This window comes from Mastacembelus armatus, chromosome 21 (assembly GCF_900324485.2).
Source record: "Mastacembelus armatus chromosome 21, fMasArm1.2, whole genome shotgun sequence".
Taxonomy (NCBI): Eukaryota; Metazoa; Chordata; class Actinopteri; order Synbranchiformes; family Mastacembelidae; genus Mastacembelus; species Mastacembelus armatus.
Window position 1 is genome coordinate 6,903,483 of NC_046653.1, and position 26,100 is coordinate 6,929,582.

The window sequence follows — 26,100 nt, forward strand, 5'->3', positions numbered from 1 at the left end:
AAGATAAAATGGTGGAACATCTTTCTGGGATTCCCATCAGGCCACGACTGCCTCAGGCCTGCTCAACTATGGACCAGTGAACAAAGCTGGTCTGACTTCCTCATCGGCTGCTTTCTATGTCTACATGCTTGTTGAAATTTCTATTTGTTGTCTGTATGGCTTATTGTAGACTTTAGCTATTCCAAAGACTGAGCAAAAAAATTAAGAGGTAAAAAAAGAAAGTCCATCAAACCAAGCGGCTGCAGAAACACTGACTAAATACATGATGTACTAATGTAAACTTTCACTGAAAAATAAAGAAATTCATCTATATCTATTTATGGAAGCACCCAAATTATTCAAACTGAAAATCAGTTCTTGGAACACACCTCATGTAACAACACGTCAACCTCATTCTTAGACTCTAGTAAGATGCTATTTTCATAAATAAAAAAACACCCCTGCCAACATTAAAGACCCTTTTACTCCCAATATCTGTACTCAGTTTATTTAGCTGTTTCACTCTGAGTAAGATTTAAAGCCATTATGCTGCAGCTCTGTATTTGGCATCTCCTTTCAGCAGGCAAAGGCCGTGGTTACATAAGGGTTACTATTTTCGTTTGGTAACAGATTTCAGGCAGCACTGCATCCCTAATAGCCACTTCTGAAAAACCAAAATTGCTTAGAAACAGTATTCAGGTTTTAAAATCTAACTGTTCCTTCTTGTTTTGAAGTTTATCCCAATTGATTTAGCCAGTGATGGTCCTTTATGATTCCTTTTGTTTCTGTTATTGTCTGCATGTTATACCTGTGGAAAAATTCTCAAAGAATCTGTGGTGTTTCTAAGTGAAAGATGCCGTGGTCTGCTTTGTTGCAGAGCTACACAGAGGCACAAATGACTAATGATTCAAAGCAATACCAACCTGCTGACTCAGGGTGTTAGGTCCATTTCATAAATTTAAGATACAATGGAGGGAAACAGAATGAGGGGTAGATAAACAGTGGAGATTAAGGCAGAGAGTTTATGCAGAGTGGAAATGGCACCAGCAAATGAATATGTGAAACTGGTGCTGTGGGATGCTCTACGACAGAGAGAGGAAGGTGAACCAACTGAAAAAAACAATTGACTGCTATCTAGCCTTTGTGAACCTTTTGCTTTTATTTGTTAAATATGAAAGAATGGAACTTGAAAGCAGAGACACATTATGATCAGAACACATAAAGTCCAGACCTTCAGTGACCAAAGTGCCCACTGACAGGGATACTTGTATATTTTAAATCATACATTGCAAGTGATCATGTTGGACAGGTTATATAGCCCTCTTTCTTGATTTTCACAGGCACATCTTTGCATGTTTCTCATCTCTAACTGCACAGCATAAAATGTAAACAAAACCACTTTTAAAAACATCACTCACTTGCAATCCTATTGGTCAAAATCTCCACAATGTGCCTTTAATATCAATGTCTTGGGTGAAGTGTGAATTCAGCTAGTGATTATCAGCTGGAGATAGTGAGAAAACATCTCCATGACTGATAGTGATGTTACAAACACATAGACTGCAGTCATTCATTTGCTCACTGTCACTGAGCAAACACAGACACATCATGACTCATCTGTTTGATACTGCACCTGAATCTTTTTCCCTGAAGGTCAACATTTCATAAAAATGTAACAGGTTCTTGATGTCAGTGGATATGTCTTTACTTAGATGTGACACATAAAATGAAATGCTGCAAAGTTTTTGATTGTAGATGTGAACTAGTACACAAGGTAGTTTGTGTAATATGTTTCATGCAAAGTTTCTTATTAAGTTCAGACAATACTGCAAATACACTGCATGTAGGAGGTTGCAGCAAAGGAGAAGTGTGTGTGTGTGTGTGTGTGTGTGTGTGTGTGTCATAATATTTAGATGTGGGAGAGATCAATATTTTTCTCTGGAAAAAGAAGCAGCTTAAAGAAAAAGGGCCCTACTACTGTGAGCCAAGTGCTCAACTTCTTTGAAAAGAATATGAAACAACCATAACGTTTCTGCTTTTACCGATTTGTTTTCATGAATGACACACAATCAACATCGAAACATGATTCATCATTTTCCTCGGTGGGACCTGTTCAATATCAACAGAAAAAAAAAAAAAGTTTTGAAATCTTCAAATTGCAATAGCAGAGATGTAGTAAAAGCTATATCAGAGGTACAACGGAGAAGCTCAGCCTTATTAAGTGTCTCTGGAGATTCGCCCCATTTAACCAAATTCGTTGTGTCAGGCATGGACGCTTCACTACAGACAGGAAACAGCACATTAAAACTTCAGAGAAAAAATGCAAACCACCTGAACAGAACTGCCTGGCCCAGGTGTAATGCCAAGTGGCCAGGCAGCTCATATTATGTTACAGTACTGCAGTTATGTGTTTCTGAGTTTCTATACAGTGAAACAATACGATATATCTCTGCAGTTTTCATATGCCTATGCTTCTTATAGTATAGATTCCCCTGAAATAGCAATTTTAAGCCAATCTGAATGCAAGGCAGATTCAGTGGATTGACAGAACAATCAATTAGACAAACTTCCTCCATCATTGCTGCTTAAGCACATCATCACTTTTGACAGTCTAATCAATTCAAACATGCCCTCTCTTGGCTTTTGGTGCTCATGTGTATGTGTCTGAGTGTGGTGTTGCAGTATTAATGGCAAAGAGCAGCAGCAGATGTGAGAGGTAATTTGGAGCCCCCTGAGACACACTCTGATGTGTTACAAAGCATTATGGGTAGATGTGCTATCGGACGGACTTCAATGACAGAATGTTCTGTTCTCTCCTCCTGACATGCGTGCGCACACACACACACACACACACACACACGCACGCACACACACACTTTTCTAGCTAGCCTTGACCTCCTGGGTTACATTTTTGTTTAACAGTCAGATTCACACAAAGCCACTCAAATCAACACATTAAAAGAAGTCACACTTACAGAGGTTACAGTCAATCTACACTCCCCTACCATTACCTATCTGTATGTTTAGTGTGCAAACATTTATTTACTTGGAATCTAAACTCACAAATTCTGAATGAAAACTGACCACAGAGGCTGCACCACAGGTACGCCCAATACTGTAGTGTAACACAGGCTGACACTGCTGTAGTAAAATGCTCAAGGTCACGTTTATATAACTAGTTTCCTAACATGGGAATGGGTCACTACTATGATGACAGTTAAAAAATGTATTTTTAAAAAGACAGAGAAACAATGAAGCTGAAATGTTTGACTGGTTGATCAAGATATGACTGAACATAAACATCCTCAGGTCAAAAGAGGGAGCATGATACAATGTTCAAATCACTAGACACAAATGGTGCTTGTGTGAGACTGCAGTGTGAGACAGAGAGGGCTGTAGCAGAGCTAAAAGGAAATGACATATTGGGACAAAATAAGATCTAAAAGGTAGGCAGTTGGACAAACAAGCAGACACAAACAGACTGTAGTTAGCAGACTGTTGGCAGCGGCGTTTTTGACATGAACAGACAATGAGGTCATGCGCTGCCAAGGCTCTTTTTTGTCACTGTTGGTCTTGTTACTGCTCACCCCAGGGCATGTGACACCACCCAGCCATAGCATAGCTTTTGCTTTATCGATTATGACTAACCACAGAACGTTTGGGGGTGCGTATTTGATACCAAATAGGTCTGTTCTGATTGTTTCCACCCACTCTGTCAACTAAAGAGACATCAAGGTAATGAGGCACAGATAAAAATCACACCAGCACTGACCTGGAGGAGATCCCAAAATGGGGGCAGAATGGACAGAACAAGAGACAGTGCAGTCATCACTGTGTTAGAGAAGTGACTCCCTCCACTGAAACAACCATCCACAAAAACCCTCACAGAGAAGACAGAAGATCCACTTCATCCTTACATATGTGTAATAATTGTGTTTATATCAAAAATCAGCCAACAGTGAACAATGCCAGCTGCTCAGAGGTGCACTACCGCATTCCAGCAAAGGTTTGTCATTTTCTGCACACAACATTCATGTCTATTTGCCATTTTATCACTTACATTTTTTATATATCAATTGAGCAGTCCCCCAAATGGCTTTAGCCAAATAGCATTTAACTCCATCACAACAAGTAATACGGCATATGTGTTTTAAAGAGGCAAAAAAAGGAAAGATGGCATGCGCTGCCATTCTGCTTTTACTAAATCATCTTTTGGAAGTCTGTGTTCAAAAATAAAATGTTCTTCAGTATAATAATATGTGCGCTCGTTTTTCTATGAAATCTGGGTGTGAGTAGCAATACTGTATGGGAAGGTCATAGATAGCCATATCAATATGAGGACCAATCGAGGCATTTTAATGCACTGCAATAGCTATACCAACCTGACGCATTCTGAGTTCTTGTTTATAGTAACCCACTGAGCTTCAGGGTAAATACAGTAGCTATCAAATCTTCCCCCATAGTGCTCTGTTAAAAACCTCTGAACATTTTCCCGTTGTGCAGCATTGTGAGTGCAGAGAGACACAAACAAATAAACTGCAGGAGGCAGTTTCAATTAATGATAACCACAGCCAGCAAAGTGAGCAGAGCAGCTTCCAGTAACAAAATAGTTGTTCTGCAGCATTTACCTCTACTTCAGGGATAATCTGTGGGTGCAGAATGCCTCTAAAGTGCTGCTGTTGTTTGAAAACTGGATCTGCATATATTTGGTCATATTGGGGATAAACAGAGGCTGCCCAAATCCCAGTTAAACCTTTGTGCAACAGCACCAAACATTCCTCTCCATGGACACAATACAAAACACTACTGGAAAACATAACAGTAAAGCTGGATATATTTTCTTAATTCAGAGAGAAAAATCTTGGCAGCACTTTAGAAAATGCGTCTCCAGTAAAAGTCAATAGGTTTTTCTTAACATCCTGATTTTGCTTTGCAGCAGTTTGACAAGTGCAGCAAACACACAGTTTAATGTCCAACTAGATGTTGAAAGCTGTGAAAAATAATCATGACCACAAACCTTCTGTTCATGATGAAAATTTCACATGTATATACTTTATTTGTTTACAGCATTTGCACTCCTGCAAATAGGAGACCTGAACAAGCAAAGCAACCCACAACAACCCACCTCCTGCCAACACACACAAAGCTGATAATGAGTGACTCATCAGTGCTAATTTGCTGTGCTAATTTTATCAGCGAACTTCACAGGCTTGAAGAAACCTCGCTATGGCAGAATGGATGAACAGCATGAAGCTTAACACCAGCATGGTGGTACTTTCAAAAAAATGCCATGCTCTGTGGACACTGATATGTCGACGCCCTTTTAACTGCAGTACATATTTTAGTCATCTCAGCCCAAATGACCATTGTAAGGAAAAACAAAGCATCTGTTGCAATGGTAATGATGTAATATGCCACAATACAAATATTTCTAGAATATAACAAAATAACTGCTCAGGCTTTTATTTCCACTAAGCTCACTGACTCTGTTATCCCCATTAATCCCAAAATAATGAACTTTGCTATAAAAACCTTGACATATTGGTAACAGTCTTGTCTGAGCAGCATGGCTCTCACTACGGTGCCAGCCAACCACCTGGAGCATTTGGAAATATGTGTGCGGCTGTGTGTGCTGTCGGTGTCTAGCAGTATGTTGTTTTGTCATGGCTATTCATTCCACTTATTTCAGTTCTTATATAATGGAGATCATTCCAGAAAAATGTGACAGCAAATTCATGCCATGACGCAGTCATGTCGAAAGAGCCGCAGGGACAAAACAGCATCACTACAGATCACAAACATTCAGTCAATGGAGCCAATAAAATACACATGCAAGCGAACACTTGTAGTGCTCCCAACACAGACTGATAAAATAACAACAAATAATTATTTATAAATGACTGCAGATGGTATTTTTTTAAGATTGCCATAGCTGTGATGTGTGTTTATTTGTTTTTATCCAATCGAGTCAGATTGGTTAGATTCTCTTTTTTAAAAAAAAATAACATTAAAACCTAGCAATCAGGGTGGATAAAAAATAAAATAAAAATCGACCACAGTAAACTCACTGCAATGGAAATCTGTTTTCACAACAAATTACTGAATTAAGTGTTGGTGAGAGCTCCTGTACCATGAGGGGGACAGTGAATCATGTGGTTTAAGGCCCTGTATGTTTCAGCATCACCCATGGAGAGCAATCTGCCATGGTGTTAGTTTAGGGTTTTCCCTGCCAACCTAAATCTAAGGTGCAGAAATCTGGGGTAAAACTGGGTTTTCATTTGAATTTGTTCATTATTCTTAACCAACAAAAAAGGAAGGTGAAAACAACCACACTGAGCATAATGCTTAAAATGCTGGACACTATTTCATTTAAAGCATTATGCTGTTTTTGAAAGATGAATGAATTGAATTTGAAAAAAATAAAAATAAAAAACGTAAAAAAAAACACACAAAAATAAAAAATATTAATTGAAAATATCTATGCTTTTGCTAGCACAAACATTGGCTGGAGTAGATTCTAGGTTCTCGAATCAAATCAAATGAAATAATTGCAAACTTGCAGCATTAAATGTATGCACTCTAAAAGCTTCTTAAAACCACAGTCAGTAGAAAAGTTGAGAGATGCGGTAGGGTTTGCCACTAGTGCCCTGTCAACATGGTAGCTGGAGTATCTGAGTAGTCTATCTTAGCCCTTCTGTCCATTTGCCTACTGTTCCATTTTGCTTGGATACCCCTGCTCACTCACTGAATGGTTTGCTGCATGGTCACTGTGAGATGCTTATCGTGCTGAAAACCTGGAGTGCACACAAACAGCCCATGCATGCACAATGTCTGATATACACTCCATCTCTATTAATATTTGAAATCCTGCAGCTCAATCTCTTATCGCTCCTTTTCACCCCTCCCTCTGCTACTCTGTGAATAGCTCCATGTGATCCATCTTTGTTGTTTGTACTGACTGCTCACTCATTGAGGTGCAGGTATTCAGTGATCCACTGAAGTGTGAAGTGGAAATCTCAAAATCTGTTGTTATCCATGGTCACAAGATGCATCCTAAAGTCCAATTTAGACAGGATTTATATTTCAGGGGATCGTAAGTGGTAAATCACGGTATTTGCCATTCTGCTCTGTGATGATTAAGGTTGGAGGCTGTCCTGTAATAAGGTCTACAGAGGTATCTGGAATATGTTTACCATAATGTGACCAGGTTACAGACAGAAAAAACAGTAACAACAGTGACAGAAAATACAAAAAGAAGAGTTTGGTTGGAAAATCTCCATTTACATAGTGAAACACACATGCTAAAGTGTAGAACTGTCCCAGGCTATATGTCATAACACTAATTAACCACATAATACTCACTACCCTGTACTCATTTTTGTATCACTTTACAAAAAAGAATTAACCAAGCTATAGCAGAGAAGGCACCAACAGCAGCTTTCATTCACAAACAGACTGTAAGAAATTTTTGAATTTTTATTTTAGAAAGCTGCAGCTAAAAAGGAGTTGGATATAAAAACTAAAACCAGAATTACTATAGATGTCGTTCTTTAACAATGGCAACAACTGAGAGAACAAAATGGGCTAAAAAGTGACGGAACGGAGGACGTATTCCTGCTGGACCAGTAATTATTGGTTTGGTTTTGTTTGGGATGGGTTTGTTATTTTCCTGAAATGTGTAACATTAAGCAACATAAATGTTATGTATATATTAGCCCAACGCTAATGTTAGCTAGGTTACATCAGAATGAACCATGGCAGCTGCTGTGATCCTCTTCTTGTAGTAGTGTATTTGAGATAACAGTCCAAAGTTATGCAAAAGACAGCACAATCCATGTACATAGCTGACGCTAATAGGTTACCACTGATTCAGTCACCTGACAGGTTAGTAAGACTAACCATGACGTTACTGCACATTGATGGAAGCTCAGGCCATGTCTGTGTATTTCCCACTGCTTGGAGGAAAATTAATAAAAGAATAACATATCAGTGTCCTGAACCTGCTTCTGCTTTACACCACTCTCTCTGAGGTTCACTACTGTCTGAATACACACAGACTGACGATCTTATCTGATAATGCGGTGAGTATTATTAATTTTAAGCCTTACCTTAAAACCAGTTCAACATCTTTTTCTGTTTCACTGTCAAACACAATTATTTACACACACATGAATGTAAGAATGTATAGTCATGAGTCACACACACACCTCAACGAATGAACAACCATTGTTTCTTCATCACAGGCACGCTCCCTATATCCACAATGCTAATTATAGCTTGCCCATTAATCAGCGACAGCTGTAATTATACTAACTCCAGTGTGTAATCTGATCAAGGTGAAGAAGATCAAATCACAGCCTTTCTCTCCTGCAAGGCTTCAAGGCAGTTTAGGTAATGGTGGCAAAGTAATACAGTGAAGGAAATTTATTTAGACCAAAATCTGATTCTTATTACTATGTATTATCTGCTATGATGACTGATTAGTAGGGCTAAAAGCAGTCCAATGTGCTAAATTGTTAATTTAACAACAGGCACATTTTTAGAATCACAAGCAACCTACAAGGAACGATTGACTAATACCACAGTGACAACTATGTAGTTATCCACTGATATTTGGCTAAACTCTGTCGATTTGGCAAATTATTTTAAGTAACATGCAAGTCCAGTGTGATTGTCCCTTTTTATGTTTTGTCTACTGGATATATTACATTTCAGTGTCAAGTGGAGGCAATCACTAAATGCGAATAGTTTATTAATTTTGTTTTTCAGTATCTATCCAGACTAAACATGATGCCAGTCTGTACGCTATGAGCTGACCACAAAGCTCTGTTCAATAAGGTTATACAATAGTCCTCAACCTGTTGTGATGTCTGTGTTAGTTGAGAAGCTGTTTGTTGTTGAGCATCGATCATATCTGAATTTCAGCGCAGCTCGGTGAACATAGATCTTTGTGTTCTGTGTGGCTAACACAGGAGAGTCTTTTGTCCTTAGTTTAAATTGTCTCTAGGCAATAATACAAGAACAACAGATGAGCAACGCATACATGAGTGATCGATTTTTAATACTGTCAGCTGCTTCTGTAATTGGAGCTGCAATGTTTTATCTGTGTGCCCGTTTGTGTCACATGGGCTGATCTGAGGTAATCATTTTGTCAACATGGTGTTAACTGGCAACAGTACATTGTGGTGAATGGCAGGATATGGTTATATATTAGTGTGTTTATCCTTGGAATTTAGAGATGGTCAAGCCTAGTGTATAAAAGATAAACAAAAGACCATGTATGTTACAATATGTTACTAATATATTGAACACTGCCAAATTTGTTTTGTTGATTTTTTTTGTTTTAATATAGAAAGTAAATGATATTACAGATATGACAACATATATACACAATGTAAACCATTGATGCACCACTGATAAATCAGCATGTGGTGGTTTAAAATTAGCTCATACTTACATACTAATATACACATATAAGTATCAGCACATGCACTGTAATGCCAAACATATGTTTGAGGTAGTTTAGAATGATGTGTGCACTATTTAGGTTGTCCACCAGAAAACATCTTTCTGAACCATCCATTTTTTCAAAACAAAACACTGAACGGGTTGGATTTGACTTGACTGCTCTATTTTCCTACAGCATGTTTTAAGGCCTTGATTGTGAGGGAAAAGTGAATTACTTTGCTTATGCAATTCTATCAGTGCTCTCAAGTTGTGATTGGGCTGCTAGAGTCCAAACCTCCCCAAATCGAACAAAGAGCAGGACAGCCATTAATGTTACTCTAAATTTGGATTAATACATTCGAGAGCAGGCCCAACACACTGGATGTGTGTCAAAGCAACTACCTATCTAATCTACTGGAAACCCCGTGGTAATCCCAAGGAGTTAGGTACTTGTGCACATTCTGCCATTGTGAGTATGACATTACACAGTAAGCTAGTTAGTCAGGCATGTTAAGTTTGCATTTTGTAGCATAGTACATTAGAGCATAAACAAACTAATCAATTCCTTGTTGCTAAACTAATCAATTCCAGCTTTTGCTGCAGTTATGGTTTCAGAAACTCTGCATATAACCAGCGTCATACACCACTATGCAGGGAAATACAAGTGGCTGCAGTGCTTTATTACAGTTGTTCAGCTGGAGTATGAAGGGAAAATTGCTGTTTAATGAAATATTAGGGATGCTATGAAAAAAAAAATGTAGTTCATTCATTCATTATCTAAACCCGTTTATTCTGACCAGGGTCACAGGGATCTCCTGGAGCCTATCCCAGCTCTCTTTGGATGAAAGGCAGGGGTACACCCTGGACAGGTCATCGCAGAAAATATTAGTTATGTTCTGCAAGTCTGTTGAATACTGGTTGTTTTATACCCCCCCCCCAAAAAAAAGGGCATCAGAAACTCAACATCAGTCAGACTCTAATGGACCCAATACTTCACACATAATCAAAATATCACAAGCATATAATCATCCAATGACTATGTACACAGTGTGTCAGCACTAAAAAAACAACACCAAGGGTCATCATTTACCTAAGAAGTACTAAGAACTAATGTCCCATTAAAGATACAAAAACACAACTCTGCCACCAACTAAAAATGTATTCACTGTTCCAGGTCCACCCAGTGTCCTCTTTTGTTTGTGCTAAATGTCATTGAGATGTCATTGAGACAGTAACCAGACTGACTGCTGGTTTGACTCTACACTATCAGTGACAGCAGAGTTGCCTCAATGACTACATTGTTTTCACATCTGGCCACCGCTTCCACTTCCAAGTACCTACACAAATCTGAACTCTGATATCAGATCCATCTGTCTCTTAACTGGTCCAAGGGATGGGTACTTTTTTGTGTCAACTAGCAAGGGTAAAAAAGAGCTTTAAGAAAAAGTCAGAAACATTAACAGAGCGTGGGCGTCGCATGTGAAAGAACACTGGTACTCTGCAGATGGACTCTTCACATGTACAGTAAATGCTTGTGATGCAGTGTTGTGAACCACTACTGGCTTATACAGATTATATGCCATTAGAGCATCAGCAGTGAAATATGCCAAAATACAATAATGTAAATCTATCAGCATATAATGCAACATTTATTTTAATGTATGCTGATGATGATTTTTATATTAGACTCTTCCCAACTTGCTTGCTGTGACTGGACTCTTGGGGGTAAGGTTACAGAGTTGATACACTTCATTTACTAGCTGTCAAACAGAGACCATACTTGGTTTCAGATTGTAATTTGGCCACCTAATAACAGCTGGCCATCTGGTACAGTTAGCCAATGATAGAAGAGTCACAGACCCTTTGGGACTGGTGCTGGACAGAGGTTTTCAAACTGTATGATGAAAGGGAGAGAGAGACCTAAGGCAAAAATACTGCCTTAGATGGCTTGGATCACTGATTTGGTGCACTTATCATCATAGTCTGTATATGGAGCAGCAGCAGTGGCTGTGACACAGAGATCATGGATGAATTATGGTTCCTTAGTACCCTTAGTGCCGAATTGCTGCAATATGCATCATAAAACACACTTTTTCTCTAAGTCAATCAATCAGATTTGAACACAGATATAACACATTGATTTTTAAATTTGTTACACTTTCCAAGATTGCCACTATCTCTACAGTAAAATGAATACATTTCCATTAATCATAATGGAAAATATGGAATAAAGACACTTCTTATATCACCAGAAATTGTCTTAGAATTATTATATTTTTAAGGCTTCCTTAATATCATACATATACATACACACATATACAAACAACAATTGCTGAGTGGTAATTTGGTATACTTGGTGCCATTTGCCCAAAATATTATGCTAGAAAAATGGGCTAACTGACTACATGGTTGTCTCCTTTATGGCTACATTGAGTGAAAAACACCTGGTGTGGGACATAAATTGCAGATATTAAAAAAGAAGTTATAAAGCAAGGGGTTCTATGATTTGATACTGAAATGCAAATTACTTTAATCATTTCATGGATCTGCTACTGAAAAGGCTCCTGCACAATGTGAAAAGCAGTGTTAATGGTGCTTCACTAATGTGGGTTAGGTTTGCAATCAAAAACAGATATTACTGACACACAGTAGGCAGAGTTTAACATTTGTGCTGGGGACTCTTTTTTGTTTTTTTTTTTTGGACCTGACGTCAGTACACACTGTCTGTTGTGCCTACAGTAACAGAACAGTGCCACGGAACACAGTGCATCAAATTAGTGCGGGGCCGGTCCGGAGCTGCTCCTGGTTGTTTGCTTGTCAGTGTTTTCACATTGTGTCGGCTGCTGCTGGCCTATTGTTGTTCAAACTGGACATTTTAGAAAACGCTGAATGTCCATAACTGCTGATTTCTTTGGTGCCATATTTTAAAAGTTTTAAATTTTAGTCAATGCGCATATCTTCAGACAGAGGGAAATGAAGTGATAAACTCAAAACATGATTTAGATTGTCCAGCAACAAAGAAGACACAACTCATAGTTTCAACTATATGACCAAATATAGTATATATAGTATATGTGCCCCTCCCTGAACCACCACCTTATCATGGTGGAGGGGTTTGAGTGCCTGAATGATCCTAGGAGGTATGTTGACCAGGGCTATATGCCCCTGGCAGGGTCTCCCAAGACAAACAGGAGGGCATGATGCCACAAACAAACAGGCTACAGAAATCCCACTTCCATAATCACAGAACAGGACTTTGGCTAACATTTCAGCATTACAAATAATGGAAATAAACAGCAGGTTTGGCTCACAAGGACACACGCGAACACCTGTTTTGCACTTTTCTAACACAAGCAAACAAATATGCGCTTACGTCAGCAAATTCCAAATATGTGTTGCGTGTTAGGGTTGACAGAACATAATGCTATGGTTCAGTCTGCGGTTAAACAATGAAGTGCGCCAGCATGATACATAAACAGGCAGAGCTTATAATGATTTATGCATTTCTATCTCTTTTCTTGGCCTTTACACTGGAGGAAATTTTTTTAAAAGTCCTCATGTAGACAGCGTGGTGCCATCATCTGAGTGCCACTGGATAGAGCCCTACATGTAGCAACCTGCAGTGATGAGAGTCTTCTCAAGGCAGCCCTCCTTTTCTACCTGACAGTCCTGACCCTATCACTCAGCAAGAAGGGGGGTAAATGTCTCCTTTTGTCAATACCACCTGTGTCTGAACTGTACTTGGCTCTCCAGGCTGCCTAAAATGTTTAACAAACATTGGTTTAAAAAAAAAAAAAAAAAAAAAACTATAATCACAATTTGCCACTAATGCTTCCAGTTAAAATGTGAAAATCTGAAGCCCAAAATGAGATAACCTAGATTACATCACTATGATGATACCATAAGGGTTATTTTCTCAGGAGCACAGAAGACAGGTCACACTGTACAGGACACTGATCATCATCTTGTGTGAGTGAGTCACCAGAACATAGTGGGAGAAGGGAACATGCGTATGTATACTGTATGCCCTGGACATTACCACATATCCCTCCATTATACCTAATCATCCTTACACTGTGATTTGCAATTCAGTCAAATTGGGTGTTAATGGAGTAGACAGGCAAAGAAACAAGGGATGGAGGAAGAGTCGTGAATCCCCTGATATTTGAGCCATTCTAAAAATAGCCATACTGAAGCCGAGAGTGGTAGTTCTCCAAGAGCTCAGAGAACAAACGCAGAATAAAGAGCTGCACACATCCATTGCAATGTAAAGGGAAGGCTACTAGTGACGTGAGTTGGCATCTGGTGCGCTACTGTTTATGAACTTGTACTGAACATGAACCTTCTTGGTTGTGAACTCTCTCTCGCTCTCCAGGTTTGAAAAAGTCAGATAGTCAGCATGCTCCAACAGCATGCAGACTGTACTGCTGGATCTGTCTCAGCTATCAGAGACTATTCTACTGATGAAAGAGGACAACTTGATAATGTCACCCATCAAAACACCTTCAGCATCTTTTTTTTATGAAATCTATTCTTCTCTCTTGTTCAATCTTTCTCACAGAAATTGAATTTGTTTGAAATGCTGGACATCTAAGTCCAGCTGCACCTAGTTATTCACACTGCATAAGAGTACAAGCTAGAAGCCTGAGTTATCACTGTAGTGAACTCACCGTTCTACTGAGGAGTCAAGCTGTTTTATGTGCCAGTCCTTTGCAGTCCACACACGACTCCTGTAGGAAAAAAGTAGAGCATTAATACCCTATATCTATCATGTTTCTATTTTTGACTACATCAGTATGAGGTCACTAAGTAATTCTCTATATAAAGTTCAAAGATAAATATAAATATTTGAGATGCCTGGATTTCTTCCTCCACATCGGCTCCCATTAATTAATGAAATTTTAATTCATTAATCAATTTGATGTAATAATAAAATCCTCTGTACCCAGTTGAAATTCTATCATTCATCTAGTACAATGAAATTAAATAACTTTTTTGGGGAGACTCCACAAATAGAATGTGAAGTCATATTGAAAAGATACAAGGCCAGGAGTCTCTGCAGGCACTCAGTGGGACATCACAGACCACCACAGCAAATGAAAACACTCACCACCACTGTTCTGACCCCACTCCAGGCAGCACCAACCCCAGCAATACCACAACACAACAGCATTTAAGATGAAGTGGCAGCAAACAGCCAAGATGTCCACTCAGGCATGGGACAAGAGAGCAGATGCTGTTCCATTGTCCAGTCACATTTGTGACTGTGACTCCACTGTAACCAACACAAGGACAGATAGATATCTTGGAAACAAAAACAGGAGGTGACACTGGCAAGGTGTAGCATGGGCTGAACCTGAGCGGCAGGCTTCTAAATAAATTATAATCAAGTTACTTGTTTGGCCGACCAAGTCAGCCTTCAACAGCGGCAGAGAATTCCAAAGGTGTGGGTTGCACCAGAAGCAGGTAATATACAAGAACAATTAATGATTATGTCTATATTATCTCTCTATTTACTTGGACACCTGTGACAAAATGTAAAACATCATGATGTTACCCAAACAAATAAGATTCTCTAAGCTTAAACTTACACCTTATACTGTTACAAAGAAATTCAACACCCAAAGAGTTGGTATGTTTGTTTAACAAAAATAAAAATAAAAAAAATAAAAGGCCTGCGGGTTGGGTGTTGAAGACCATATGGTATCTAGCATGGGCATATGGGCAGCTTGGTTGGAAAAAAGACACCCTATGTCTACCACATCGTCTAATATCCTTAATATCCTGTTTGTGTGTGTGTGTATGCGTGTAAAGTCCATCATCTGTATTCAAGGCATTCACCAGAGTGCACTACAGTTGGAGTCACCTTCTAAAGGAGACTCAATTTACATATTTTTACAGGCCACATGTGCAAAATGCAAGTAAAACTGCAACTCTTCACCTTCACACTAACACATGTAAGCTGTTAACACTCACAAGCCCATTGTGGCTCACTGTGAGCTAAATGCAGCAAAGTTAGGAATAACAAGAAGTCAGCAATGAAACTCAAACATCTATACACTAAACATCCAAGAGCTTTGGTTGCGTTTTCTTAATATAGTGTACAATTTCTTATGTAAGCCGACTGGGAGTTGCTATGACTCACCTTGTGTGTTGTGCCTCTTGTGTCTTGTGACCAAGTAATGCAACAGAAGAGGAGGAAGACAGGGCACACTACTACTTAAGCTGCCTAGTCTCTAAAGGCACAAGTGTATGCTACTGCAAACACAGCAGCAGTGAATGCATCGATTTGATTTTAAGAGCATTTACCCACCACTACCATGTAGCCTGGGGATTCTGTCTTACCTCCTTCACTTTAAAGTACAAAGGAAGAAAAAACATGTGATGGCTAATCACATAGAGACAGCAGAGGTTGAAGGTTGGTGGTTCTTGATCTAGAAGATGTGTATAAGCACACAATGCTATAACGAAGTGAAATCTTGTTACAATATCATCATGTGTCATGAAGCACTACTTAGCCCAAATGGATGGGGATAACGTGCATCCCAGAAATGACTCTTGCTTCCCCCTAAGCAGTAGCAAAGACTCTGCATTCTGTGCTTCATCTTGACAGTCATTTTCACCACAATGCTAAGTCTGTTAAAAATCTACAGCAGCTGCAAACCTTATTGAAAACAGCTCCTGATTCAGCGGTTTTTGCACGGACTCTGCATTCTTAACAACCACTGCCCTTCCACATGAGCAGCCAAACACAGTGGCAGATATCAATCATGATAAATTAGACAACAACTGGTAAGCAGTTTAACAGTGGTTGCTGATTCTTAAATAAGCTTTGTGCATCATGTAGATTCTTGCAGTTTGTTATGAACTCTGAAGACAAAAAAGGAGTTTTCAAATGCCACCTGCTGTCAATCGAACCTGCTCTAAGCTAACCCAAACTTTCAACACAGTAAAATTAACCCTGTTTCCAGCGAGTGAGAAAAGACTTGTTTTGTATTACTGCATTAATTGTTTTATAAAACATCTTCAAAGAACCTGCATCCTCAGTTCAGATTGTGGTTAAGCACGTTTTGCTCCTTTTGTGAGTTAAGAAAATAAAACAAACCTAGTCTCAATAAGATAAAACCTGATTAGTACTTTCCTAAATGTTGCACATTGACCAAAATTATTAACTAAGTAGATAAAGACGCGCTCCTTCATTCATACAGCCAACATTCATTTAAGTTATAAAGTCTTAAAGTCACAGAGAATCATATGAGGTATGAAAAAGCACTTTTATGTGTGTTCGCAGGGCTATTCAAGGTATTCCTTCTCAATCAGTATTGCTCCTTTAAAACATGCTGCATTCTGGATAAACAAGTTAAAACACCCCAGTGTCACCCTTAAAGAAAATTAGAACCCTTCCAGAACAGACATTGTTATTGAGTTACAGTAGTACACAAAGTAGACAAACAACAGCTTTTATTTTGGCTATAAATAATATGCACAATTTTATATTACCCACTTTCAATGACTTGTCAATGCTAATGACAGTGATTATTCACAGGTATTTGACTGTATATATTATTTCTCTGCTCCTGTTTGGTCTTTGTTGAAATATCTGAAAGATGCTACTGACTTTGATCTATGACAAGATATTTGATAAACCTGTTTGACAAACTTCATCAATATTCTGAAGGATCTAAGCTACTGACCTTATCTTAGAACTCGCTTTGCATATTATTGCAGGTGAAACTGACAGGCTGACTGCCTGACTTTTTGAGCCTGTTGGCTGCTAAAAAGCCTTCACTTTTGAAAACTGAAGTCAGGGATGAGGATGGATGCTGCATCCCTGGGAAGTGTGCAAGGGAAGAGAGAATGACTAGTTCACTTACACAAAACGCCAGTGCAAAGGTATTTTTGGGGAATAAATTGAGCACAAGCCCAAAAACAGCAAGTCCCTGGTCACTTTTCCAAGGTAACAATTAGTAGTTTACTATCAATCATTCTGAATTAGTCGAAGACTAGCTTCATCTTCTTCTTCTTCTTTTCCTTTCGGCTGCTCCCTTCAGGGGTCGCCACAGCGAATCATCTGCCTCCATTTAACCCTATCCTCTGTATCCTCCTCACCCACACCAACTATCCTCATGTCCTCCTTCACTACATCCATGAAACTCCTCTTTGGTCTTCCTCTAGGCCTCCTTCCTGGCAGTTCTAACCTCAGTATCCTTTTACCAATGTATTCACTGTCCCTCCTCTGAACATGTCCAAACCATCTCAATCTGGCTTCCCTGGCTTTTTCTCCAAAACATCTAACATGACCTGTCCCTCTGATGTCCTCATTCCTGATCCTATCCATCCTCGTCACTCCCAGAGAGAACATCAACATCTTCAGCTCTGCTACCTCCAGCTCTGCCTCCTGTCTTTTTCTCAGTGCCACTGTCTCTAAACCAGACAACATTGCTGGTCTCACCACTGTCTTGTCCACCTTTCCTTTCATTCTTGCTGACACTCTTTTGTCACACATCACACCTGACACTTTCCTCCACCCGTTCCAACCTGCTTGCTCATGTCTCTTCACTGTTGCTCTGGACCGTTGACCCTAGGTACTTAAAATCCTCCACCTTCTTCACCTCTACTCCATGTAACCTCACTGTTCTACTTGAGTCCCTCTCATTTACACACATGTACTCTGTTTTACTGAGGCTAACCTTCATTCCTCTCCTTTCCAGAGCAAACCTCCACCTCTCTAGATTTTCCTTCACCTGCTCCCTGCTCTCACTACAGATGACAATGTCATCTGTAAACATCATGGTCCACGGAGATTCCTGTCTAACCTCATCTGTCAGCCTGTCCATCACCACAGCAAACAAGAAGGGGCTCAAAGCCGATCCTTGGTGCAGTCCCACCTCCACCTTGAACTCCTCTGTCACCCCTACAGCACACCTCACCACTGTCTTACAGCTCTCATACATGTCCTGCACCACTCGAACATACTTCTCTGCCACTCCAGACTTCCTCATACAAAACCACAGCTCCTCTCTCGGCACCCTGTCATACGCTTTTTCCAAATCTACAAAGACACAATGCAGCTCCTTCTGGCCTTCTCCTACTTCTCCATCAGCATTCTCAAAGCAAATATTGTATCTGTGGTTCTCTTTCTTGGCATGAAACCATACTGCTGCTCAGAAATGCTCACTTCTGACCTCAGCCTAGCCTCCACTACTCTTTCCCATAACTTCATTGTGTGACTCATCAGCTTTATTCCCCTGTAGTTTCCACAACTCTGCACGTCTCGCTTGTTCTTAAAGATGGGCACCAGTACACTTTCCTCAGGCATCCTCTCACTCTCCAAGATCTTGTTAAGTAGCCCAGTCAAAAACTCTACTGCCACTTCTCCTAAACACTTCCATACCTCCACAGGTATGTTGTCAGGACCAACTGCCTTTCCACTCTTCATCCTCTTCAACGCCTTCCTCACTTCATCCTTACTGATCTTTGCTACTTCCTGCTCCACAACAGTCACCTCTTCTACTTTGTGCTCTCTGACATTTTCCCCAGTGTCCCACTTCTTCTTAGCTAACCTTTTACTCTTAAAACACTCCTGAGCTTCCTCATTCCACCACCAAGTCTCCTTATCTGCTTTCCTCTTTCCAGATGACACACCAAGTACCCTCCTACCTGTCTCCCTGATCACTTTAGCTGTAGCTGCCCAGTCATCTGGAAGAACCTCCTGACCTCCCAGAGCCTGTTTCAGCTCCTCCCTGAAAGCCACACAACACTCTTCCTTTTTCAACTTCCACCACTTGGTCCTCTGCTCTGCCCTTGTCCTCTTCATCTTCCTCACCACCAGAGTCATCCTACACACCACCATCCTATGCTGTCTGGCTACACTCTCCTCAGCCACTACTTTGCAGTCACTGATCTCTTTCAGGTTGAAACGTCTGCACAAGATGTAATGAACTTGTGTGCTCCTGCCTCCACTCTTATATGTCACCCTATGCTCCTCCCTTTTCTGGAAAAATGTGTTCACTACAGCCATTTCCATCTTTTTTGAGAAGTTTACCACCATCTGTCCTTCTGCATTCCTGTCCTGCATACCAAACTTACCCATCACTTCCTCGTCACCTCTGTTTCCCTCACCAACATGTCCGTTGAAGTCTGCCCCAATCACCACTAGGGATACCCTGAATCACCTCATCCATCTCCCTCCAGAATTTCTCCTTCTCTTCTAACTCACATCCTACCTGTGGGGCATAACCCCTGACAACATTCAACATCACACCTTCAACTTCCAGCTTCAGACTCATCACCCTATCTGACACCCTCTTCACCTTCAGAACATTCCTAACAAAATCCTCCTTCAGGATAACTCCTAACTTTCCATCCACACCATGATAAAACAGCTTGAACCCTGCTCCTAATCTATAGGCCTTGCTACCTTTCCACCTGGTCTCCTGAACACACAAGATATCCACCTTTCTTCTCTCCATCATATCAGCCAACTCTCTAGTTTTCCCTGACAAAGTCCCTACATTCAAAGTCCCTACTCTAAGTCCTACACTCCTGTCCTTCCTCTTCTCTCTTTGCCTATGAACACGCCTTCCTCCTCTCCTTCTTCGACCAACAGTAGTCTAATTTCCACTGTCAACAGCACCAGTGGCAGTCGTTGTTAACCCAGGCTGCGACTGATCCGGTATGGAAGTCATATTTGTGATTTGCATGTTTGATTTGGCTTAAATTTTACGTTGGATGCCCTTCCTGACACAACCCGAAGACTAGCTATACACTAAATAATTTATTGCCGATTTAGGGTCCAATTTACAACCCCCAACAATCGATTAAACGTTTTTCCCAACCAATTATTTGTCTAAATAATGCTCAAGTGTGTCAAAACGATAATTTTATGGCTCCTAATGGAGTTTGCGTCTCCCCAAAATTGGAAATATCAAATATGTTATGGAATATCCCACTAGCCAACGAAAAGCAAGCATTACTAACCAGATGTCACGTACATGGTAGCAAACAGAAACACAACACAACCCAACCCAACAAAACAAGAGCAGCTTGAAGAATTATGGTAACAACACAAATGCTTTTATAATGTCTTATGCAAGACATCTTCTGAAGTTATATTTGATCATGTGAGTGTGTTCACAGGATTATGTTAAAACTGGTTGCAACTGTTCTTATGTCTATAATCTCCCACGTTTTTAAAATTGGTGAAAATTTAAAAATCATCTAGTGAGATACTAGTGTATAAAAACAGTTATTCTCTTTTTCCAGTTATTTTGACCTGCCTTCTTAATGACGCGCATGCGCACTTTCGCCCCTCCGGAAGCCCAGACTCTCTCAGCCTATGCTGTCTGGGAAACAAGTCGTGTATGTGGTATCTGGAGGGATTTAAAAATCAGCGCGAGTGAAGATGGAGGAGAGAGAGCAGCCACAGAAGTCTTTGGTCAACTAAAGAGGTAGAAACGATTCCGTCGTTTGGGAACAGTTTGGATCAAAAATATATTATGTGCATGATTTGCTACGTGGTGGTGTCGGCACCGTTTGGTAACACCACAAATGTTTTTAACCATCTAAAATTTAAACACAGACATATGATCAACTAATAAAAAAGAAAGAACAACGAACAACCCCCACAACGTCCTTCACTATACAGTCATCAATTAGTTTGTTAAGGCACATACGTGACCAAGCTTATTTTTGTCTAGTTTATTGATTATTTCACCTGATATTTGTACTTTATTACTTATTTTTAATAATCGTGGAAGTGCACTACACTGTTGATCTTATTTGCCTTTATTTTTTATACTATTTATACATTTGAATATATTTTATATGATTTTTTAAATAATTTATTTTGCAGCATGTTTCTAAAGTCAATGAGTAATCGAGTAAAATAATCTTGATTTCAATAATGACCAAAATAATCGTGATTATGATTTTTTTCCATAATCGAGCAGCCCTACCCTGAACCTTAGTAAATGAGGGATTATAATCACTAATGCATGTTTTTAAAGACATTGCCTGTTAGCTCTGCAGTGCCTATCCCACTTCTTGCTCCTGTCTGTCTACTCACATCCTGTTTTTCCCCAACCCATCTATTTTTCTTGCTTGCTCGAATAAATAAATAAATAAACTTTTGACTCCTTTGACACCTCTGTTGATAGCTTTGTGCTTCTTGTCATTGCAAGAGACAGCAAAAGAAACATCTCAGCCCAAGCCCCACAGGGAGCTACAGCAGGCTCAGTTTCAGCTGATCCACTACTAAAAGATGCAAAAAAAAAAAAAAAGAAATATAAGACAAACAATATTTAGGACCACTAATCAAAAGTACAGCTGAACAATAATAAATCCTTTTATTGCATTACCACTGTAAATAAGGCCTGCATTAAGCATGTAAATGCTTTTGTAAATGAGGGATTTTAATTTTTGACTCTAAAATTAAATCTAGAATAAACACAATACAATGTGCAAAATGTAAAGGGGTCCATAAAGTTTTCTAAAAATGGGAGTATATCAGTGGTTGGGTATGTGCTGTGGTTTTACCTCGATGTTCACTACAGAGTCTGCAGGCAGAAAGTTTGATTTGGTATTGGCTCTAGACAAACGCTAAACAGTTAAACGTTAAATGCATGGTTAAGGTGACATGAATTCTACCAAATTTCATAATGATCAATCCAACATGGTAGAGACATTTAACTCAAAACAGAGAATCTAACATTTCATGGCAGTCCATCTAATGATTGTTAAGATATTTTAGCAGATAGAAGTAAAAAGTTATTTTCTGCTGGTGGCTCTAAATAAAAAAATATATATATATTGGAAAGCTAGGTAGAAGTAATTCTTTGGTGACTATGAATGTCTTGTACAAAATTTCATGGCCACCCAATAAATATTTCAATCTGGCCCAAAGCAGTAGACCAAAATACTGAAACTGCCATCCTAAGAGCTTCATTGCTAGCATAAACGCCAAAGTGAACTAGAATGTGCATTTGAGGAAATTGCGTGTGACTGCTGAAAGCATGCTGTTATTGCCGCTTGCAATACATATGGATCACTTCAGAAGCTGGAGCATGTGCCACATTGTCAGGCACCAACTATATCAGAATTGTACTGCAATTAAACTGCAATCTTCTACATGCCCACATGATGGCGCTGTAACAGTTGCAAAACCCTAAATAACACACTAGTCTGTTTACAACTTGTACATTAAATACTGAAATTGGTTCTGACCCAAAGTGAACACATTTCTGATTAGCACTGCATACACTTGGCATACAACAGCTGGGTTCAGCTAGCTAGCATCCTCTGTGGCCTGGAGGGTTTAGCACTCACTCTTCCCGCACTGGTACCAAATGTAAACACAGACAAATGAGGTTCTGACCTAAATTAAAAGTAAAACAGAGCAATCAAACATTGGCCCAGTCTGCTAGTGTGTCTCCGTAATGAACAAAACGAAGAACATGAAGATGATGACATGAAAAAGTGAGGTGAGAGGTAAGTTTGAATCTTTTTTTACCATGTCTATGACTTGATGATTATTTTAAACCTTGATTAAAGTCTTGCTGTTCTTTTAGTACAATACAAATCTCAGGCTGAAGGACTGAAATCCCTTCAGAATGACTTTGATTTGGACACATTTCCTTCATAATCATCACTTTTTCCAGATGGCATAACGCTCCAAAGTGCACATTACTCACATCGCTATGACAACCCATCAAACTGTATTTATAACGATGTGCAACTGACCAAGTTTGCCAACCACAGCAATACAGCCAAAAAGATGTTATCCACAGAGAGAGGACAGGAGTTCTTTTCAATATGAGGCCAGAGCAGGAGAGATACAGCTCAAGCAGAGAAGGTACCATGTTCTGTGTTGCACACAGAGACATATTGTTTGTGTAATGCATTTTAAGCCAGGAAATCTAAGTAAGAGACACTTTTCTCTCTTCCTTCACATCCACTTCTTTTTTTGCTTTCATTGTGCAGAACATCAAATGCCTATATGTGCAAAATTGTATGTAATTCTAAATTAGGAGGATACAATGCTGATACATTGATTTATGCACCAATACACTTGGTACACAGGGAACATCTGGTGTTTTGAACACATCCACTCACTGAGGTAAAATTTGCCTTAAAAGTACAACAAAACACAAATGCACCGGAGTTACTTTTATTGTTTGCATTTTAAAATCCTTAACTTTGGGTGGCTGTCAAATGCCAAGAGCATCTGTTTGAATTGAACTGTTTACTAAGTTATAGGTCAACACAAATACCAGAGTAGGGGGCAAGGCTGGGTGTTTTGTTATCTCCAAGAGGGACAACCTTATAATCTACAAGTCTGAAAACATTTTGTATTGTGCTTCAACATAATGCAAACTATCCTACGAGGCAGATGTGGACACAACCATGGACACTTCCAGGGAATGAAGTAAAACTGATGCAAATTGTGTCCTTTGAAATTATTCAGCCACAGGAACAGTCATAAGATCACAGCAAGCCTATCTCCAAATGGATCATTCCAATCATGACTGAAGGGCAGGTTCTCTCAGAACAGACGGTGTAAATTAGTTGTGCTTAAACTGGAGGGCAGACTCTCCTGGGAACAATAACCAAAGAAGTGTGCTCTGATGTCTGCAATAATCTCAAGGTTTGTAAGACTTATTCAGATAAAGTAACATGTACAAGATGGTCAGATCTTTGGAAGTGAAGAAAACAAAAAATAAATACTGTATTTTCCGGGACACTGAAGTCTCTTTTAACAAAAACATCCTTGTTGAACAGAAAAAATATATATATATAAGTCACATTTCTTTTGAGGGTGGAATTGTCAGTGGAGTGACACCGACAATTCCTGCCAGTCCTGAGACCTGAACCCACAACTTTCGGGTTACACGTCCAACTCTCGATCCATTAGGCCACAACTGCCGCAACATATTAATATAAATAAAAGACCAATCAGGTGCCTCCTTAAATCATGTCACCTCATCCTTTCCTATGTGGGGATGATTGATAAGTTTGATTGACAGGTTGCTTTACCCATACACAAATTGCCTAAAGCCAGATTAGATTGTAGCAGTTGTGTACGTTCATCAAGCTCGCTGCTGATTGGTGCAGTGGTTGCCATGGGAACATTATTTGACAAATATGTACTTCTGGCTCCGCAAAAGCAACATGGCAACATCTGTAACGGCCGAAATGGCTTCATTCTTGTGGTGCGTAACACTATTGGTGACGTCACACTGTATAGGTCCACCCCCTATACGCCATCAATGTACAAGCCAGAGGAGTAAAAAAAGTGCGACTTATAGTCCGGAAAATATGGTAAACTGCATTCGGTCTGCAAACTGCATTATTTTGCTAATTATAATAGAAGAGATTTGTGTTCAACTTTTCTTGAAAGTTTAACTAGAATATTAAGTTGTATAGGTTTACAAAAAATATGCCCAGATGATATGCGTGATTTCTATTTGTATTTTAGTCTTTCAAAAATGAGGTGTGACAAAAAAAGGTCGAAACCCACTAACCCTCGCAGCAGTTCAGGCTTCCGGCTTTTTTATTGATCAACCTCCATTAAGTCATTTTTTTGGTCAGACTGGCATATCACATTAAATTTGTAGACTGTACTGAAATAAATAATATAAATAATATTAATATACAATATTAATGTTAAATGTTTATTATATATAAGGTTAATATTGCATATATATTTACATATAAACATTTATTTTTGTATTCATAAATAAAATAGAGATATTGAGGTGTGATTGTGGGAAATCAAGTGTGATTACTTATGTAACATTTGTTCAGCTATTCAAGGCAAGAGGGAAGATGTGATCAGCAACATGAAAAACCTAGGAACAGTGTTAAATATGGTGCCAAATGAACATATGGAAACCAGAAAGGGAGAAGGAACAGGGAGCTGTGCTGTGGCCTGGCTGCAGTGACACATGTCTGAGAGACTGCCTATTTTTGAACAACTTGATTTTACAACTCAACCCCACCCTTGCTTTTCTTGCAAAACCACATTGGCCAGCTGTTAGTGACACAGACTCAGCTGAGAATGATCCCACAGCAAGTCAAAAACATAGTCTTTGTCATTATTAACAGCTTTTTGGTGATATCACAACTGCTGGGGCGCAAACTACAAACGAACTTGAGGTTACAACCTGTACATGTAGGCCACACATGAAGTATTCCAAAGGCAAGATCATTGCTTAAAATGAATAATCGAGAAACATATCTGTACTGTACAGAAATAAACGTGACCACTCAGTGTGGGAATATAGCTGAAGAAGCCTGTCAACAACTACAAACGAGTGGAGCTGATCAGATTAATTTAGATTTAATGAGAGACTTAGGCCTAGTGAGATTTTATGTGTGTGTCCACTCTCAGACCCTGCAGAGATAATTCACTCATCCAAGGCACTGTGGTACTGAGTTACAGTTCTGTAATTTAGTGTGGTACTCAGCTATATTTTGCTATTGATAAAAGGCAACTCAGTGATTCAGCAATGAGCGTTGATGATTCAGTAGCTTAAAGGGAAAGGTTACCCATTTTTCATAGAAAAACATGTTTCCTTTAACCCCACCAGGGAAATGCCGGGCATGACTCCTTACCTCGGATGCTTTTCTTGAATGTCTAATTAGAATATTAGCAGTGCACTCTTGTTTTCAGTG

The 26,100-nt window shown here is 39.4% G+C and overlaps 1 protein-coding gene across 2 annotated transcripts in view; it reads right to left on the reverse strand.

Moving 5' to 3' along the window:
* The window catches only part of adarb1b (adenosine deaminase RNA specific B1b), a 104,032-nt gene that overhangs the window by 53,541 nt on the left and 24,391 nt on the right, over positions 1–26,100 (reverse strand). For both annotated transcript variants that reach the window (XM_026295892.2, XM_026295891.2), the window contains exon 2: positions 14,097–14,156. The gene's annotated coding sequence lies outside the window, so the exon portion shown is untranslated. The remainder of the gene's footprint in view (positions 1–14,096; positions 14,157–26,100) is intronic.